Source organism: Tamandua tetradactyla (genome assembly GCF_023851605.1).
Source record: "Tamandua tetradactyla isolate mTamTet1 chromosome 1 unlocalized genomic scaffold, mTamTet1.pri SUPER_1_unloc_1, whole genome shotgun sequence".
In the NCBI taxonomy this organism is placed as follows: Eukaryota; Metazoa; Chordata; class Mammalia; order Pilosa; family Myrmecophagidae; genus Tamandua; species Tamandua tetradactyla.
In genome coordinates this window covers 785,427-801,995 of record NW_027518237.1, presented here as the reverse complement: position 1 = coordinate 801,995, position 16,569 = coordinate 785,427, and the positions used below count along the sequence as shown (strand labels likewise).

General features: G+C 40.3%; 1 long non-coding RNA gene across 1 annotated transcript in view; it reads left to right on the top strand.

The window, feature by feature from the left end:
* The window catches only part of LOC143672688 (uncharacterized), a 47,069-nt gene that overhangs the window by 20,777 nt on the left and 9,723 nt on the right, over positions 1-16,569 (top strand). The window contains exon 2 of the long non-coding RNA XR_013169945.1: positions 16,229-16,323. This is a non-coding gene — a long non-coding RNA (uncharacterized LOC143672688). The remainder of the gene's footprint in view (positions 1-16,228; positions 16,324-16,569) is intronic.

Here is a 16,569-nt window from a genome sequence, read left to right as displayed (position 1 = left end):
AGAATTTTGCCTTAGAACAGACCATGCCCATAGCTGACTTTGATGAGATTTTGTATTGTTCCTGTCTTTGTATTGCTGATGAAATAAGTTCTGGCTTTTAGATTTTGTGATGGAATTAATTTATTTTCTATATGGGAAAAAACCATGTCTCTTTTTAGGTTACAGACAGTGGAGTATGCTGGGTTGAAAGGATTGTCCACCCAAGTAAAGCCATGTTTTAATCCTGTTCCTGTTGTGGAGGCAGCTGTTTCTTTGAATTTCTATTCAGAACTTCAGGTTGGAAACTTGATAAATTATCTCCACGGAGATGTGGTCCATGCAATGGTAGGTGGTAACTTTTGATTAGATGATTATCTTGGAGATGTGTCTCCACCCTTAGAAGTTGGGGTTGCTTATTGGAGTCCTTTAAGAGGGAACCATTTTGGAAAACCTTTAGAGCAATAGAGAAATGAGAATCATGACACTCACATAGCCAGAGAATCTTTGGAGATGAAGAAGGAAAATGGCCCTGGGACATTTCATTTTCATGAAGCAAGAAGCCTGGAGAGAAAGCTAGCAGACATCACCATGCTTGCCATGTGCCTTTCCAGTTGAGAGAGAAACCCTAAACTTCATCCGTGTAAGGTCTCTAAATTGATCACACGAATTTATTCTCACCACTGTGATTTCATACAGATTGTATTTGACTTCTTTTATCTGTACAATTTGTTTACAATCTTGCATTTAAGTATTCAATCAGTTTTATTCATTCCTTTGATTCTCACACCTTCTGCTGTGATCCAACAGTTTTTGGGCAATCAGTTGGTGATTTCACTGAAGGTGAGTGCTTTCATTATTTCCTTTTGAAGTTTTTCTCCATCCAGTTGAGATGTTACTAAGAGCTTTCTTGCAATAACCATGTGTTATTGGAGGGAATATGCTGCCTTGAAGTTTAAGATAAGTCATAATCATTCTATGAAATGACAGTTAAGGGGACACAGTTTTCTATTATTTTTTCAAAAGGTCTGTTGTGTCTTTGAGTGAAAAGCTATTCAGATTTGAATCGAGTGCTGCCAAACATAGAGTCTATGATTTCAGAGGACTGGCTTCCACCACATGGTAGGCTGGTGTCATCAGATAAGTCTCCTCACAGTCATTTTCATGTTCCTCAACAAAGGCAGAAATAATTTCAGCTAGCTTTTTTTCTCCTAACAATATGTCAACAATTTACTGTATGAAAAACCATATCAGGATTTCCGGGTAAACCCAAAGAAATCTAAAAGTTGTCTCAGGCCTTTAAACATCAACAACAAATCACTACAAAGCTGCTCCAGTAGCACCTGAAGAGAACGTTTGGTGGGCATCAACAGGGTCTCCATGACCACAGAGCTCACCACAACACTGCTTCTCAGTGTCAGTATCCAACTATACACAACTAGATTGTGCAGAATACTGAGGATGGTGCAACTTCCAATGGAAAAAAATGACAGACAGTGAAGACACAGCCTGTTGGAAAGGGGGGTGGGAAGAACATCAAGGTTCTATAAAACAGGGTTCAATAACTTTGCTTCTGCCTCTGTATAAATATAAAGTGGTGTTAATCATACTGTACATTAAGGAAAGGTGAAATGGCTGATGACAGCCAGAGGAGACCAGTCTAGAAACTCTGACCTCTCTGTGCTCCACCCACACCTACACTAAACCCAGAGGATTAGACAGTACTGTGCCCTCATCCTTTCCCTGCCCAAGACCATGTTAGTGCATTATGGTGGGACACACAAAAGTACAGTATACCTATGTCTTTGTCCCTGGGTAATCTTATTTTTCTGACTTGAGGTTTCTTCCACCCTTGATAACCATAATCCTATCTAAAAACTTCACAGGGATCTTCCTCTCCCAAAGGTTCTCTTTTTCTTCTTCTTTGTTCAAGACAGGCAGGGAAAGAGAACTGTGGAGTCTCAGCAAAACCATACAATAACAGACCTGGATGTCAAGCATAAGATATCAGGAGAAATTTGCTGGAATTGGCAACATCTTAAAATTTCATGGAGTTCCTGTGGACTCATTCATTTCCCCTCCAAGTCTCCCTGCATGGGGGATTCTATCCACCCTGGTGACTTTGTGATTCTGGCACCTTCCCTTGGTGGCTTGCCATCCTTAACACAGGGATCCCAAGGTGGTCTGAAGAAATCACCTATACAGCAGGAGTGCTCAAGTTTTCTGCTCAGTTTTCAACCTTTTATTTCACTGTAACACATCTCACTTTCCTAGGATCTCTCTGGTACACTTATGGTTCAAAATCATTTCTAGTGACTCATCCCCTTATATTCTTTCAATGTAGTTTAAAAATATTCCCATTATATATTCTAGTTTGTTTCTCAAAAAATTCCTTAATTTATTGCTTTCATTTATTTATTCTTCATTCAACTTAAATTGTTCTGTGTCTACCAAAGGCCAGATATTCTGTTACACTGGGTGTGCATTGTTTACCCAAAATGATTATTTTTCAGAGTCTGTTCTTTCTCTTGAACAAGCTGCCAGCCTTGCTCTTTTGTGCCATTACCTTATTTCCCCCACTCTGTCCTGACTATCTTCAAACCAGACTTTAATCTGTATGAATGGCCAGAAAGCAACTAAGATTGCAGGGGTTCAAAAGGTTTAAAAGAAAACTTAAGACACTGTATTAGCTATGGTTACCTAGAGAAATAAAATGAACACGACATATACTTAAAAATATAAAATTGTCTCATGCAACCATGGGAATGTAGAGTCCAAAATCAGTAGGGCAGATTGTGAAGCTGACAATTCCAATGGAGGGTCTGGATGAAATCCACAGGAGATGCCCACCAACCAAAACAAGAAGAAAGCTTGTCTTTTTGAATCCCCCTTAAAAGCCTTCCAGAATTAGATTAAGCACCACTCATTGCTGGAGACACTCCCCTTGGCTAATTACAAATGAAATCAGCTGTGGATACAGTTAACATGATCATGATTTAATTCTATATGTCCTCATAGCAATAGACAGGGCAGCACTTGCTCAACCAGACAAACAGACACCATCACTTGGCCAAGTTGATACATGAATCTGACTATGACAGTTCACCCTTGTCAGTTTGGCAGCTATACACATTGCCTTAAACCATACTTAATTTCTAAATAAAGTACAATAAAACACATATTTTTTCACCTAACAATACTTAGCTGTCCTGCATATAACTGGAAATACATTAAATCTCTCCAGAATAGGGTGCAAGTCCTCGGGTAATATTCATTCTTAAACTTGATATCTTACAACTTAAATAGTATAGCATGAACAAAACAGATCACAGTTCTCATTTCTGTAACTGATCACATGGTTGTAGTTCATATTTTTCACTACCTTCTTTCACTACCTATTCCATGTTCCGTTTTTCTTCAGCAAACACTTCAGGTGTCTGTGGTTCTTTGTTTGGTGCCATGACCCAAACTTTCATTCCTGAAGTTTCATAGCCATTGGCAGTTCTGCCAGGGTTGGGTTGTTGCCATTTTCCATTGATTTTAATCACAGAGCATGAGAGTAATAAAAGACACTCTAGGGGATCTCCTATATTCCAGGAGAACTCTTCTTTACCTACATTGTGTACTTGCAGTCTGATTTCCCCCTGATAGTCAGGGTCAATCACCCCAGCCAATAATGTAATCCCTTTCCTGGCTTGTTGATACAGGGACATGAGTAGCCCAAAGTGACCAGGTGACAGTATTAGATTCCAGTTCAATGAAATCATTGCTGTTTCTCCTGGTGGAATCACCCCCCCTTTTGAAACTAAAGCCTGTAGACCAGCAGAGCTCAGGGTCACAGGGAAAGGAAGCAAAAATTTTCTTAGTGGATCACTAAGGGTAATAGCAAGTGGTGCCACTCCCATTTCCACCCCTTGGTTCCTGGGCCCATGGATACTGGCTATGGGAGAAACCACACCATACAGCAGATGCTGATTCAGAGCATACACAGCTTCTTGTAGAACATTACCCTAGGCTTCCAAGGTATTGACACCTAGTTGGCATCATAATTGAGTTTTCAAAAGGCCATTCCACTGTTCTATCAATCCAGATGCTTCTGGATGATGGACAACATGTTAAGACCAGAGAATTACATGAGCATGTGCCCACTCCTGCACTTCATTTGCTGTGAAGTGTGTTCCTTGATCAGAAACAATGCTGTGTGGAATAACTTAATGATAGATAAAGCATTCTGTAACCCATGGATGGTAGTTTTGGCAGAAGCATTGAGTGCAGGGAAAGCAAATGCATATCCAGAGTATGTGCCTATTCCAGTTAAAACAAATCACTGCCCTTTCCATGAAGGGAGTGGTCCAATGTAATCAACCTGCCACCATGTAGGTGGCTGGTCCCCTCAGGGAATGGTGCCATATTGGGGGCTGAGCGTGGGTCTCTGCTGCTGGCAGATTGGGCACTTAGCAGTGGCTGTAGCCAGGTCAGCCTTGGTGAGTGGAAGCCCATGTTGCTAAGCCCATGCATAACCTCCATCCCTGCCACCATGACCACTTTGTTCATGATCCCATGGGGCAATGACAGGAGTTGCTGGGGAAAGTGGCTGACTGGTATCCACAGAACAGATCATCTTATTCACTTGATTATTAAAATTTTCCTCTGCTGAACTCACTCTCTGGTGCACATTCATGTGGAACACAAATATGTTCGTGTTTTTAGCCCACTCAGAAAGGTCTATCCACATACTTCTTCCCCAGACCTCTTTGTCACCAATTTTCCAATTATGGTCTTTCCAAGTCCCTATCATCCAACCAAACCATTAGCAACAGCCCATGAGTCTGTACACAAGTGCATCTCTGGCCAGTTTTCCTTCCAAGAAAATGAGCAACCACCTGCACTGCTCAAAGTTCTGTCCACTAGGAGGATTTTCCCTCACCACTGTCCTTCAAGGATGTCCCAGAAAAGGGTTGTAGTGCTGCAACTGTCCACTTTTAGGTAGTACCTGCATATTGTGCTGAACCATCTGTACACCAAGCCCAAGCTTTCTCTTCCTGAGTCAATTCACTGTAAGGAACTCCCCAAAAGGACATAGCTCTGGTCTGAGAAAGAGAAGGCAATGTGGCAGGCATGTAGACCATGGGTATTTGGGCCACTTCCTCATGTAAATTAGTTCTGCCTTCAGAACTTGCTCTGGCCCTATCTCATATATACCATTCCCATTTTATGATAGAGTGCTGCTGCACATGCCCAACTTTATGGCTTGGTGGGTCAAACCACAGCCAGCTAATGATTGGCAACTCGGGTCTCATGGTAACTTGGTGGCTCAAGATTAAGCATTCAACCTCTACTAAGGCCCAGTAGCAGGCCAAAAGCTATTCCTCAAAAGGAGAGTAGTTATTTGCAGCAGATGGAAAGGCTTGCTCCAAAATCCTAAGGGTCTGCTTTGTGATTCTCCTATAGGGGCCTGCAAAAGGCTCCAAACAGCATCTCTACCTGCTACTGACACTTCCAGCACCATTGGATCTGCTGGATCACATGATACAAGTGGCAGAGCACCTTGTACAGTAGCCTGGACCTGTCACAGCGCCTCCTCTTGCTCATGTCCCCACACAAAATTAGCAGCCTTTCTGGTCACTCAATAAATGGGCCAGAGCAACACACCCAAATGAGGAATATGTTGTCACCATAATCCAAAGAGACCAACTAGGCATAGTGTTTCTATTTTGGTCATAGGAGGGGCCAGATGCAGCAACTTAGTCTTCACCCTACAAGGGATACCTTGACATGCCCCACACCACTGGACACCTAGAAATTTCTCTGAGGTGGAAAGCCCCTGTATTTTTTTTGGATTCATCTCCTATCATCTGACATGCAAATGCCTTACCCGTAAGTCTAGAGTAGTTGCTAATTCTTGCTCACTAGGTCCAATCAACATGATATCATCAATATAATGGACCAGCATGATGTCTTTTGGGAAGGAGAAATGATGAAGGTCCCTGCAGTCAAGATTATGAGACAGGAATGGATAGTTGATATACCCCTGAGGTAGGGCAGTGAAATTACATTGCTGAAAGCAAACTGTTTCTGGTGGTATTACTGACAGCTACTGAGAAAAAAGCACTTGCCAGATCAATAGCTGCATACCAGATACCAGGGGATGTATTGATTTGCTCAAGCAATGATACCACATCTGGAACGGCAGCTGCAATTGAAGTTGTCACATGGTTGAGTTTATGATAATCCACTGTCATCCTGTTCTAGTTTGGTAGCTGTTGGAATGCAATATATCAGAAACATAATGGTTTTTCAAAAGGTGAATTTTGTAAGTTGCTAGTTTACAGTTCTAAGGCCAAGAAAATGACCCAGTTAAAACAAATCTAAAGAAATGTCCAATCTAAGGTGTCCAGGGATATATACCTTGGTTTAAGAAGGTCGATGAAGTTCAGGATTTCTCTCAAGTGAGAAGCACACAGTGAACACAGTCACAGGTTCTCTCTTAGCTTGAAGGGCACATGATGAGCAAGGCATCATCTTCTAGCATTCTCTCCTGCCTTCCTGTTTCATGTAGCTCCCTGGGAGGAACTTTCCTTCTTCATCTTCAAAGGTCACTGGCTCATGGGATCTCTGCTTCTTGTGGCTGTGTCATTCTTCTCTGCTCTCTCTGAATCTCTTATTCTCCAAAATGTTTCCTCTTTTATAGGACTCCAGAAACTTATCAAGATCCACCCAAATGGGTGGAGACCTGTCATCACCTAATCCAGCTTTACAACCACTTTTGATTAAATCACATCTCCAGGGAGATGATCTGATTACAGTTTCAAACATACAGTATTGAATAACGATTATTCTGCCTTTATGAAATAGGATTTAGATTGAAACATGTCTCTTCTAGGGGTCATGCAGCCTTTCAAACCAGCACATCCTCCAAGATCCATCTGTTTTCTGCACAGAACAAATAGGAGAATTGAAAGGGGATGTGCTGGGAATCACCACCCCTGCATCCTTCAAGTTCTTAAGAGTGGCGATACTCTCTGCAATCCCTCCAGGAATCCGGTATTGCTTCTGATTTACTATTTTGCTAGGTAGGGGCAGTTCTATTGGCTTCCACTTGGCTTTTCCCACCATAAAAGGCCTCAGTGCATGAGTTATAGAGCCAATTTGGGGATTCTGCCAGTTGCTCAGTATGTCTATTCCAATTATACATTCTGGAACTGGGGAGATAACTACAGAATTGGTCCAGGTGCCCACTGGACCCACTGGGAGACAGACCTGAGCTGAAACTCCATTGATCACCTGTCCTCCATAAGCCCCCTCTCTGACTGGTGGACCAAAGTGATGTTTTGGTTCCCCTGGAATTAATGTCACTTCTGAACCAGTGTCTAGTAATCCTCCAAATATCTGATCATTTCCTTTTTCCCAATGCACAGTTACACTGGTAAAAGGTCATTGATCTCCTTGGGGAAGGCTTGGAGGAAGAGTGGCAGTATAAATTTGTGACACTGTAACAGGGTTCTCCCCCAAAGGAACTTGGCCTCCCCCTCCTTCAAGGAGTTCTGGGTCTGTAAACTGTTTCTTGTCTGGAAATTTATTAAGGGGCTGTGACTCTCTGTTTTAGAAATCCAAGTTAGACTTCTGCTCACTTGACCTAGAACTTTTTTGTTTATACAGCTCAAACAAGAATTTAGTAGACTTCCCATGGTCTAGGTACCCCATGATATACTAGCTAAAGCCACAAGTTTCTGTGAGTCAGATTATTTTGACTCTTGCTTTGAGTCTGCTGCCTATTATGATACCCATGTACACTTTGTCTTTAGCAATTCAGTGCTGCCACCTGGCTTCTACCAACTTGGGATCCAATCATCCCCATTGTGTTTAAGGATTCCAGCTCAGTGACAGCAGTTCCCACAGTAATATATGACCTACAGAGAAGTGCAACTATGGAGCTCTTCATAGATGATGGTGTTAGTCTCAACAATTTATTTTTCATAGTTCTGGTAAAATATTAATCCTCTGGGGTGTAAGAGCAGGCTTTCTATGATAAATCTTCTCTAACATTTCAATCTTTCTAAGTCTCTGGATCATACCAGGGCAGTTCTGGCATTTCAACTTCAGGTAATGTTGGCCATCTTTTGAATCATGTTTCATCCAACCATCCAAACGAACTGTTAATGCCTTCTCTAACCCTTTAAGCCATAACATTGACTGCAGAATCTCTGTTTAATGGGCCCATATCAATAAATTCAGTTTGATCCAGCTTTATAGTCCTCCCACCCTTATCCCATACCCTTAAAATCCTCTGCCACATATTCCCCAGATTTCTGTCTATATAACTTGGATAAATCACACAGTTCTTTTAGAGTATAATCTACCTCCTCATGGATGATACTTTGTACCTCACCTTTTGGAGCCTGTTGGAACGTTAGTCTAGTTATAGATCTGGAAGAGATGAGGGGTGGTAGGGGTGGGTCATGAAATAATAAGAAGTATCTTGCAACCCATTTGCTTCAGGGCATTCATTTGCAGTTTCATCTGGTGAACAGGATTAATCACTCTAGGACAAACCCCTTCAGGTGGAGGTTGGGTGGCCAACTCCTCAGGGCAGGCTTGTGGGGCAGCTATGTCCTCAGGGCAGATGATTACAGGGTAATCTAAAGAAGACCCAGCATGACCTAGGGTTTCAACCTCTCCATGGTCATCATTGTCAATCCATATGTTGCTATCCCATTTTTCAGGGTCCCACCCTTTTCCAATCAATGCCCTCACTTTAATGGCAAAGACTATGCAAGAATGAGATTTCAGTTTATGTGGTAAAGTTGCTACTCCAACAATAAGATTCCGTGTCTGATTTTCACAGATCTCAAGTCTATGGCTACATTAAATAAGATTTTCCTTCAGAACACTCATAGAAATGTTTACATCTGTCAGACAGTACATAAGCTTCTCATTTGAAACCTTAAGCCCATCCCTTTCACTCATTGACGTATACAGTGTATCTAACAATAATCAGCCAACATGTCTGTACCTTCTATTTCCACAAAACTCCATAAAGGTGTCAAGCACATTATCCCCCAGAACCTAGCATTGTAGAAGCAAGGCATTTGAAGAATCCAATGGTGGCATTTTGACTATCTCTTTTGCCAACTCACCCCATGAATTGGGAATATCATTCTGATTATGGGAATCAGAGTCCTTGGTGCCTCTGAGTTCAGCTAGAGTAGAAAACCAATCATAAAAATCCAAGTTTATGATTCTGTTTCTCAAGAACCACTCCCAGTACCAAGCTGTATTAGCTAGGGTTCTTTAGAGAAACAGAATCAGCAGGTAATATCTGTAGATATGAAATTAATTAAATTGTTTCATGTAACCATGGGAACATAGAGTCCAAAATCCATAAGGCAGCCTGTGAAGCTGATGACTCCAATGAAGGGTCTGGACAAACTCCACAGGAGAGGCTTGCTAGCCAAAGCAGGAAGAGAGACCATCTCTTCTGAATCCTCCTTAAAAGACTTCCAGTAATTAGATTAAGCATTACTCATTGCAGAAGACACCCCCCTTGGCTGATTACAAATACAATCAGCTGTGGATGCAGCTGACATCATCATGATTTAATTCTATGAAATGTCATCATAACAACAGACAGGCCAGGATTTGCTCAGTCAGAGAAACAGGTAACACCACTTGGTCAAGTTGACACATGAAACTGACCATGATAGGCATATTGGTTACCTGCATTTTTTTGGCAATTATCAGTAAAGCTTTTACAAGCATTTTTATTAAAGTTTGTGTGCACACATTTTCAATTTATTTTCATGAAATCTTAGGGGCACAAGTGCTGGATAGTATAGTTAGCCTATGTTTAGCAAGACAATCTTTTGAGGTGGCTGTACCATTTTGTTTTTCCTCCAATGAAAGAGCATTCCTGTTGTTCCATATTCTGTCAACATTTGGTTTTCCACTCCAAAGAAATGGGTAGTTGTTCTAGTGTGCCAGCTTCTGGAATTCAATATAGCAGAAACAGAACGGCTTCTAAAAAAGGGAAATTTAATAAGTTGCTAGTTTACAGTTCTAAGGTGGAAAAAATGTCTCAATTAAAGCAAGTCTATAGAAATGTCCAATCAAAGGTATCCAGGAAAAGATACCTTGGTTCAAGAAGGCTGATGAAGTTCAGAATCTCTCATCTGAGAAGGCACATGGTGAACACAGTCATGGTTTCTCCCTCAGCTGGAAGGGCACGTGGGGAACACAGCATCATCTGCTAGCTTTCTCTCCTGGCTTCCTGTTTCATAAAACTCCCAGGGAGGTGTCTTCCTTCTTCATCTCCAAGGCACTGGCTGATGGACTCTCTGCTTCATGGTGCTGCAGCATTCTCTGCTCTCTCTGAATTTTCTATTCTCCAAAATGTTTCCTCTTTTATAGGACTCCAGAAACTTATCAAGACCCATGAGACATGTCACCTAATCCAGCTTAACAACCACTCTTGATTAAATCACATACCCAGGGAGATATTCTGAAAACAGTTTCAAACATACAGTATTGAATAAGGATTATTCTCCCTTTATGAAATGGAATTTTGATAAAACATGGCTTTTCTAGGGGACATACATCCTTTCAAACCAGCACCATAGTAATATCTCATATTTCTAAGAACTGCATTTCCCTAATAACATGTGATGAGAAATTTTTCATATGCTTATTTGTCATCTGTGTATCATCTTGGGTGGAGTGATGAGATATTTTGAAAATTTTTAAGTTAGGTTGTTTGTTTCCTTATTGTTCAGTTTTAAGTGTTCTTTGTATAATTTGGATGCAAATCCTTTATCAGATATGTGTTTTGTACAGTCTGAAGTTTATCATCTCATTTTCTTAACTGTGTCCTTTGTAGAAGAGTGTTCTAGTTTTATTTTAATGAACTGTTCTAGTTTGCTAGTTGCCAAAATGTAATATACCAGAAATGGAATGGCTTTTAAAAAGGGAAATGTAATGAGTTGCTAGTTTACAGTTCTAAGGCCAAGAATTTATAGTAATGTCCAATGAAAGGCATTCATGGAAAGATACCTTAGTTTAAGAAAGCCGATGAAGTTCAGGGTTTCTCTCTTAAGTGAGAAGGCCACATGGTGAGCACAGTTAGAGTTTCTCTCTCATCTGGAAGGACACATGGTGAACACGGTGTCATCTGCTAGCTTCTTCTCCCCTGGATTCTGATTTCATGAAGCTCCCTGGGAGGCATTTTTCTTCATCATCTCCAAAGGTCACTGGCTCATGGACTCTCTGCTTCGTGGTGCTGCAGCATTCTCTGCTCTCTCTCTGAATCTCTTATTTTCCAAAATGTTTCCTCTTTTATAGGACTCCAATAAACCAATAAAGACCCACCCAAATGGGTGGAGACATGTCATCACCTAATTCAGCTTAACAACCACTCTTGACTAAATCACATCATCCAGGGAGATGATCTGATTACAGTTTCAAACATACAGTATTGAATAGGGATTATTTTCCCTTTATGAAATGGGATTTTCATTAAAACATGGCTTTTCTAGGGGGCATACATCCTTTTAAACCAGCACATGGACTCTACTTTTTCTTTCACAAAGTATGCTTTTGGGGTTGTGTACCTAGCTTCTCTCTACTCTGTTCCAATTATTTGCCTGCCTATTGCTTCACCATTACCACATTGTTTTAATCACTATGATTTTATAGTATGTCTTTACCTCCCACAAGGAGGGTGCCATTTCTCCCAAAGTGAGGTGGACTGTTTATCAAATGATACACTTTTTCTTGTCAGTGGGATGTTTATTTAGGAATTTTTCAAACAACCTTAAGCCTTAGAAATGTTGCCAGTACAGAACATCTGAGAATAAGTTGGGGACAGATTCAAATATTTTTGTGTGTGTTTTCTAAACATCAGAGCATTTGATGGTATAACCTCAGGACATCCATCCAAATGAAGAGGTTAATATTCATGCCTTACTACCATCTAGTCTTCACACTGCACTGCAGTCTTGCCATTTGCTACAGGATGTCATTCACTGGACAACCAAGTTCAGAACCACACGTTGCTTTTTATCTTCCCCAGGACCATCATTTTATCTGGCTTATTTGGCCCTAATTATGGTCTGACACATGCCAGGTGCTCTCAACTCACCCTGTTTCCTGGGGAGTCAGTGTAATTCCCATTGGTAGGATAATCACAGTGTGGAGTTGATCTTCCTCACTGCAGCCTGCATGAGGCCAGAGCTACTGTCTTCATTGTCTCATGGAAGACAATACTGGCTTGAATCAGTGATCCAGTGTGTCTTCCCTGCAGGCTTCAATATTGAGTGGTCTGTCCTTGGGCCTCATAATGAGTGTCCCTAACCCACACTTCTTCAGATTCCTGTCTATTGGGGTTTCCATGTGCAGCAACACAGACTTGTGGACTGGAATTCAGTTCCAGGGATTGAAACTTATTACTTATAGTGTTGCCCTAAGTTTGGCCAGTGTAGTCCATCCAGCTGGCTTCTCTCTCACCAGGGTGAGGCATTGACATTGTGTGAGTATCTCCTTCTTTCTACTATAAGAAGTTGTTCAAGAGGAGTGTTGTCCAATCCCAATATAATGTGAGTCACAGATGACATTTTATACCTTCTAGAAACCATATTCAAAAAAAAGTAAAATGCACGGTTGAAATTTATTTTGACAGACTTAAATTTTACCCAATATATCCACACTACTCTCATTTCAACATGTAGTCAATATAGCAATATTATTAATAGGAACTTTGCATAATTTTATTCATACTACGCCTTCAAAATGCACATTGAATTGTAAATGAAGAATGAGGAAATGATAATATTTTGGATGTATTGTGTTAAATACAATGTCTATTTTAAGATGAATTTCATATCTTTTTTTCTCTCCCTACATTATCCTTGTGTCTTGCATTTTAGACCTGGTAAGCAGTGCTTACTATGTGCTCCAGCTTTGGGATCTGTCATTGCTCCCAGGAGCCCTGGAAAAGCAAAGATCTGGGTGAAGATGTGGCTCTGCCCTCAGGCCCTCTGTGTGGGCAGATGTAGGAAAGACAGTCAGGCTCATGTATGTTAGACAGGCATATCTTAGATCTAGGAGGAATGTACATTTGTGAATGTGTACACCATATATCCATGGTAGAACTAGGAGGACATGCCTACTTAGACACATGCAAATACTTGCATTAAACCAGGAGAGATTTGTACACTCACACACAGGAACCACACACCCACAAGCCACACATGCACACACATACACGGTAGAGCTGAGTTGATGTGGAAAATTGCACACATATACCCCACACACTAACTCTGTCACTAAACTTTGAGGGATGTGCATGCTCACACACACCACATACACACTACACACATGGTAGAGAAAGGAGTTGTGCACACTCACAAACAATGCACATATACACACTCATGTTAGAATAGGAGAGATATATCAACTTGCACACACATGGCACACACCAAGCACACATGGTAGAGCTAGGAGAGATGTGCACCCTTGCATACTGTGGTGGTTTGATGCATACAGCACCCAAGAAACTCATGTTCTTAAAGCTAATACTTTCCTGTGGGTTTGAACACATTGTAAGTAGGATCTTTTGTTGAGTAAGATCCTGACTTAAGATGTGACTCACCTCATTCAGAGAGGGTCTTATTCCTCTTACTGGAGTCATTTATAAGATAATGAAATTAAGAAAAACAGAGAGAAACCCATAGAAGCTGAGAGAGAAATCCACGGAATGAAGAAGCTAAAAACAATGAAACTCAGAAGAGAAGGGAGATAACAGCAGGTAGCACCATTGTGTTATTACTATTATTTATTTATTTATTTTTTATGTTTTGCATAAGCAGGCACTGGGAATTGAATCCAGGTCTCTGGCATGGCAGGCATGCCAGGCATGGCAGGCAAAACTCTGCCTACTGAGCCACCATGGTCCACCCTCCACCATTGTATTTTAACAGTGCTTTCACATTGAAACCTCCAATTCCCATCCAACAGCAGGAGTATATTTCAGTTTTCTCCTTTTCCTTTCTGGACAGTGAGATATATAACCACCATTCTCCTTAATATGCTTGTTTGATCAATCTCTCATTACTTCCCCATCCATATTTTACCTTCCCACCTTATTGGGCTCTGGCCTTGTATGAAGCCTCTGCTCACCCCTGTCATGCTCCAGTGCCTGTGCCAGGGAGCCACCATTGTCCCTCTGCACAGACATCTTCCTCACACTCAAGCCAGGCCACTCTCCCATATGGAAACCCCAGCTCACTCCACTCTGACCATATATTCACACATAGGTGTTTCCTTTTTCCAGTTCCATCTGATAGCTATAGACAGACTGATTGTTGGAAGGAGCTTGTGTCTGGTTGGTTAATTTTAAATGGTGTAAGTTCTCAGATGCTTTAGAAGTGTCACCTGTAGCTGGCTGTGGGTATTATGTTATCTGTGGACTGGGTCTTGTCTTCTTTCAGCTTCATATTGTTCAGGCTTATGAATTACTTTAGAAGTTTACCTCTGTGTCAACTTTTCTGTTTAATTTTCTCTTTTTCCTTTCTATTTTTCTCTGACAGTGAGAAACCTAACCACCATGCTCCTTTGAAACAGAAAGGGCCATGAATAGCCTATCTAAAGTTGTTTTGTTTCCTGTGTGTGTAATTTGCTCTTCACAGGCTAATCCTAAAATGTAGGGAGCAGTATGAAAGAGTCCCCCTTTGGCATTAATTATAGACTAACTAGTAACCTACATGGCCTGTTGTGTCTTATCCATGCTAGGCCATATGAGTTAGCCATTTTTCTTTAGCACTATAGTAGAAATCTCAGCTTTAGGAATTATTTGTGTAACTCTGTAGGGAATGGATAATCAGTCAATGTACCCTTTACAGATGAGATATTAAAGAAGAGTGGGGACCAAAGCCTGCTTTCTCATGTGTTCAATGTGACCCAGCCCAAAGTTGGGAAGTGGGCCTAATTTCCTGGGGTTTTGTTGTACCTGGGCCTGCATATTTGTCTTTCCTTTTTAGTCTCCATATGTATATTCAATTATTTTAAAAAAAAACTTGTTAAAATGGCTGTTAGTAAAGTTGCAGCATAAGAAAGCTTATGAGATTCCCAGTTGTTGTACATCACCCTTTAACAGATACGTGCTAAGTGAACTCCAAAATAAACAATAGCCTTGAAGCAGTCATGGCAAGTGGCAGAGATGCTCATTAGAGATCCTTAGTGATGAAATTACAATAAGGAGTCACATTCTTTTAAAGCTGTGGAGAAGCTTTTAAGGCTCAAATTTATGAATCAATAGCTTAAAATTGATTTACAGTACAAGCTCAACAAGACTTGTTCATCAAAAAATCAGTGCTAAAATTTTACTTCATTCTTGAAGCTTGAAAGAGGTTAAGAGTTCACCGAAATGAGAGTTTTAGAAGAAAAAACTCCCTTTGGTAATTATATCAAAATATTGCAGATTTAATACTGAGTCCATCAAACCTGGTAGTGATAATTTTTATGTCTCTAATAAATATTTGAATACTTTACAATCTCCTAGGGAAATATTTCAAATGCTTACTCTCTGCATAGAAACAAAACTCACCTGGATTTGAAATACACACATGCAAATAAAATTGTGGTTGGCATTTAAATTTTCCACTTAGTCTCCCAGACAAGGGTGGATCTGAAATGCCTGGTGATGTCAGCTCTTGATAGGCCAATTTATTTAGTGTTCTTCATTCTATACACAATACAAATTCTCATTTATTTCTTTAATCATTAAATGGAAAGAATCATAAATATTTTCCACAAGAGAGAATGAATGAACAAGTTGATCAATACATGGCTTAGAAAGAGCATTGAGATAGAGGTTTCCAACTCAGAAATTGAAGAACACTTACTGAAATCATATGAATTTGCTCATGAGTGATTTAATTAAACAAAGCAAATAAGGAACATCCAGAAGTCAAAGGCTCCCATGTTTTGTTATTATCACATTAGGATAGGACTTCTTCTTAGATGTGTAGTTACTTTGAAAGTGTTAAAAGTATTGCTACTGTAATAGGTATTTAGGATATTTCATTATATTGCCTTTGGAGTAATTATAAAATGGAATAAAATGTGGCTCAGATTGGAGAATGGTAGTTCCCAATTATAAATTCATTATAGAATCCTCTCACACACACGTCCACTAGGAGGTAAGGAAAATGCTGAATGTGCTACCTTTGTACTTTGTGACCTGAATTCATCTTCTCTTTAGGGGAAGGAACCTACCCAGTGAACTTGAGTCTGCATTGAGTAAGATGCTCCCAGGTTTTACTATGCTGGGCTCCAAATGTGAGAGATGAAATAAAGGTGAATATGCAATCACAATTCAAAGTCACTAATGGTAACTAAGAAATGTCAATCTTCCAGTTACATGGAGTTTAGTTGAACAATGGTAAAAGATGAGATAACCCTTTTTTACTTCAAGATCTTTCTGATATAACTATTTTAATACTCTATCTATATTCAGATTTTAAACTACTAATGAAATGAATATAATTTATAGTGAAGGGAATAAACATTATGTTGGGCAACTAGCTCAGCTGCTGTTTCTTC